The sequence below is a fragment of the Bidens hawaiensis genome, unplaced genomic scaffold (genome assembly GCF_021521415.1).
Source record: "Bidens hawaiensis isolate Kalapana, Puna unplaced genomic scaffold, B.hawaiensis_p1.1 tig00030170_1, whole genome shotgun sequence".
NCBI lineage: Eukaryota > Viridiplantae > Streptophyta > Magnoliopsida > Asterales > Asteraceae > Bidens > Bidens hawaiensis.
In genome coordinates, this window is record NW_027505170.1 from 157,992 (window position 1) to 162,904 (window position 4,913).

General features: G+C 31.9%; 1 long non-coding RNA gene across 1 annotated transcript; it reads left to right on the top strand.

Annotated features, from left to right (window-relative positions):
* The first annotated feature begins 2,686 nt into the window (after window positions 1–2,686).
* Window positions 2,687–3,440, top strand: LOC143611210 (uncharacterized). Its single transcript, XR_013149732.1, has 3 exons — window positions 2,687–2,758; window positions 2,898–3,177; window positions 3,370–3,440. It is a non-coding gene; the product is annotated as an uncharacterized LOC143611210 (long non-coding RNA).
* Window positions 3,441–4,913: the final 1,473 nt, after the last annotated feature.

Consider the following 4,913-nt stretch of genomic DNA (forward strand, 5'->3'; position numbering starts at 1 on the left):
TTGAATACTACATGGTTTTCTTCTACGCATTATTTAAAATTGAAAACCCTAATCTCCTTACAAAATTCAAACGCTTTCTCTCTCTCTCTCTCTCTCTTTCTCAAACTTCTCCTACACATGCGTCATTTGACCTCCAATCGTAGGATTCTTCAATCATTTCACGTTCAATTTATATTATATACGGTATCTCTTAACCATCGATGAAACCCTAATAGACCGTTATCCAAACTACTTGTTGGCCGGTAAACAAAATCACAGATCGTAAGTTCATCATATTCTTCTTCTTTAAATCTCACACTGATACAATTTATCAGTTTTGTTGCCTTCTTTACAATTCATACTTTTTTGAGGCTATTTCAACAAAGTTGCTCGTTTTGACAAGGTTGAATCCTTAATAGCAGCTATGGTTGCTCGGTTTATGGTCTTTGTCACCAGGTAATTTCAAAGAAATTTTCACTTACAGTTGTTTGGGTTCATTAACTGTTACTTTTTAATTCTTTTAAGTTTGTTGCAGATGAGGATCAAATCCACTTGTTTGATGCCTGACTTCAACGCTTGATGACTATAGTCACACACAAGATGAGGATCAAATCCAACCATTGAAGCATTCGAGATTGAGCTTGATGTCTAGATCATACTTTTAGTGCCTACATATTCAACGAAATTAATGTAAAAAGGTAAAAGATGTTTTAAGTTCATTTGTAACTAGGAAACGTAGGTTTAAATCATAATATTTAGTGCCAATTTCAATGTTTATTTGGGTGATCCCGTGATAATCATGACCTATTGGAACTGCTTGCATTTGGAACTGCTTGGGTTGCTGATACAGTTAGACGTCTCTCGAAAGTGCTGAAAATATATGATATTTAACTAGTATTATTTTCTATTTTGTTTGAACACAAATGCTTTGAACTGCTGAAACACAGTGGAACTATAATTTTTCTATGTGAAGTTTTCATTTATTTTTTTTATTTATGTAGGTGTCAACTAATTTTGATACATTACTTATTTATAAAATTAGATAAAATCTGTTATTAGTTAAAAAATACAAATCTTTCGCTTGAAAGATGTGAAGTTGTGTTTTGCCTTAACAAATGATGTTTCAAGTTGGTTGCCAAACTGTTATGTTTTTAAAAGTCAAATTGGTAATTCGGTTAAAGTCAAACTATAACTTTTTTTATGTCAAATTGGTAACTTGGTTAAAGTCAAACTATTAACTTTTTAAGTCGAACGGTCATTTTTGTGATTTGGTTAAAGTCAAACTGCCAATTTGAAACTAAAATACGCAGTTGACATCGTTACTTGGTATTTTCATGTCTGCATTGAAACTATGAAAGTAATATTACATGGAATGAAATTTTTTTATCTAAATTGCCTAGATCAATATATTTTACCCTTACTTTTTTTAAGATATGAAATTTAATATTTAATTTATCTTTTTATACTTATCTTTCTTTAAAATTTAATATTTAATTGATTGTGTGCATATTAAGTGTTGATTTTAGGCTTTGCGCTGTACATTTAATATATTTATAGCAACATTTTCCAATTTTGAACTGTGGTTGAGTGATTCTGAAGTCTAAAGATGTTAATTTTGATTCATTGATGTGCAGGAGAGAGGAGGCAATATGAACACGAGTGGTTTATTTCCCCAATTTGAAATTCACAGTCACACTCGTTGATATAAACCCTTCCACAGGTTCATGGTTCTCATTTTTCTCTTTAGATTGATCATAAATAGTGAATGTAGTATATTGATATTTGTTTGGATAGGAGAACTTATTGCAAATTTATATTGGTCCATTGATACTAGACAATCTTAATTACATTTTAAGGCTTCTTTATAATGTTTCATGTGAACTAGACAGTCTTAATTCCATTTTAATGCTTTGTTTTATGTTTATACATCATTATATGCTTTATAAGTTGTGATTTTTAGGGCCTTTTGAAATGACGGGTCTTAAGGAGCAATCGACTAGCAGTATAGATGTGATTGTGCTTCATCTGTTTACTATTCACCCTGGGGTGCCAGCCCGAAGAGGACAAGCTACAGATTTAACTGCATTTCAGCATGACAAAAGCCTGCTTTCGACTATCGAGAGTGTGACGTGGTTCCTATCAGGACTAGGCTAAACTATGCTGCAACTTTCACTGCACTTTAGGTACAAGTTTTGCAGCAATGTTGCTGCATTTATGGGCTGTGTTTGCTATTGTTTCATCTTGACAATGAATGCAACCCGGTTTGTAAACCGGTCCACATTTGGACTGTTTATCAAGTTTTTGACGCTTGGCTAGCTGTTGTGGCAACCATTTTTTAGAAGATCACTTTTTGTAGCAAAAACAAGTACCGCTTTGCAAACGCGCATCAATTTGGTGTTAAGTTATGTTTCTTTTTTCAATATCATTTTTTTAAGTGGTAAAATGATGTACCGTTTATTTTTGTTAACCCGTTTCATATATCACACCATGGTTATTAGTTAGTGTTAGATGGTTATTTATTCTTTTTATGAAGATTTTTTTATTTTGTTCACAAATTGGGGTTTTATGCATTTAAACTTTGTTTTGTTTAAAATCTTTTTGTGAATAGCACCTGAACATAGATGCAATTAGCTATATTATTATCAAACAATATGAATTATTAATGTAATTAGCTAAACATGGACGTACCAGTTTTCTTTTATAATACATATATAATTGTAGAATCCATTTGGTTCATTGTGTGAAGTGCATATGGTGGAAATCAATCTATTCTTATTAGGTTAGTTCATTTTTTCTTTGTGGGTGTTTGGATCATGTTTTTAAATATACTAACATTGACTAATTAGATTATTAGTTTTAACCACACTTTCCATGCTCCCCTTTATATTTCACTTTTACTAATTAGCATGTTCGTGTAGCGCCAAAAGTGGATTTAGGAGGCCGAAACATCAAAATTTGCAATGCAGTATCTTGCATCAGAAGACGACACAAGCATTTTCAAAAGGTTTAGTTTCCAGTTTTTTTCCTCTAATTCTTCGGTGATTTTCATTTTTTCTTAGACTAATTATTTATATCCCCATCATTATATGTTGAAGCTTTAGCAATCTATTTGTCTCAGAGGGAGAGGGAGTTAATACAAGAAGTTGAGTTTAAAACAATTTCAAGCTTTCTGCAGCAGGTTTGTGAAAGTATGATGTGGTATGCACAAACTGTAATGTTTTACAAGGAAATAAAATCTAGTAGTTCAGTTCAGCCCAAAACATTTCATTTTTACTAAACAGTTATTGAATTTTGTTTGACCTGTTTAGTATGATCAACTTATGATCAATTGATAGGCTTAATTTTATTATCAATTTTAATATGTAGTTTAATCAAACCAATGATCTAGAGGTCTTCAATGGTAATCAAAAGATAAGGCGTGAAATAGCTGTTGGTTGCGTAGCAAGGTACGTAATGGTAATTGATGTTCTTTTCAGCTTTGCTTCATTTCTTACACCATTTTAATGCTGTTTATGAGTTATCTTTTATTTATTTACCAAATCTGCATGGAGTTATCGACCACTATAAAGGTTTCTATTTTCATAGTGTTTGCTTATGATTTACATTAGTATGCCAATGCCCTTGAATTAATACTTTTAGTCTTTTTGTTGCTTTAGTATCCAACAACCACGAAGCATTGAGTTGTCTTCCAAAATACGTTAACTTTTGGAAAGGCTCAAATACACGGTAATCAGGTTCCAATAAGCAATTAACCATTTCAGATTATACTGTCTTTTGGCATTTGATGGCAGTTGTTGGTGAAAAATGGATTTTGCAGGACTGATCAAAAGACATCATTCACAAATTATTAACATACAGGATTATCTTAACATCAGGTAATAATCAACCATCGGTTTTAGTGTTTTACATTTTCATAGTTAACCCTAGAATAAGAACTACAACATTCGTATATATTCCCTTGATTTGGTTTATAGCGTGTGTGATGTCTTGAATGCTAAACACACAATTGAAGAATTATTGTTGGTATACAATTGCAAGATATAGTCCTCCTCAACTCTACTATGTTGTCGTGATCATGGATTTTATATTCAAGTGGCAATACGGACGGGCCATATTGAAATAACCTCTCAATATGGATTAGTCAAATGAAGCGCGTGGCTTTAAAATGGGAAGGGTCATCTAGGGTTGGCAAAACGACTTGCTTCTTTCTGAAGCAATGTAATTTAATCTAATTTCTTTTCTAGAAACTTATTATAGATTTTAAAAAAAGTGAACTAATTTGTTTCTTCTTATTTGTTTCATCATTAGGTATGAGTAGTCAAACTGTCAAACCAGAAGGAATACATTGTATTCAAGTTCTTGATGTTTAGGAATCAATGCATGGGCTAAGAGCGAATTCAAATTCCGGTAAATAAAGAAGAATAGAGTATGTTAATTTTTCTATAAATTATTCTACAACACTTTTATTTCAGATTTTTTAGAGGTTTTCAAAGTCAGGACCAAACCGATAAAACTGCCAAAATCGATTGGATTGGAATACGCCGGTTATGTATGGTCCGGTTTATAGCCCATATCTGGTCTGTAATTTGTTTTTTATTTGATTTCAGTAATGATGTCATTTAGGATAACATGTATAAATGTAGCATCAAGTTTAGTGAATGACTGTGCTGGTAGTGAGAATGATGGTTCTTCGGATGGTAATTCAAATTTTGACATGTTACTCTCTGCATGTTTTGATTTATGATATAAATTTTATAATTTTTATATTATGTAGTCAATTTACATAATGACAATCATGTTCATATGTCTGCTATTGATAACCACCCGAAGACAGCTATTAAATTCAGTGTGATGATTGATTTTAATTGTGAGCTTTGGTTGTACACGATGTATAATAAATTGCACATCAGTTGTACAAAAGATCAGGTTGTAGC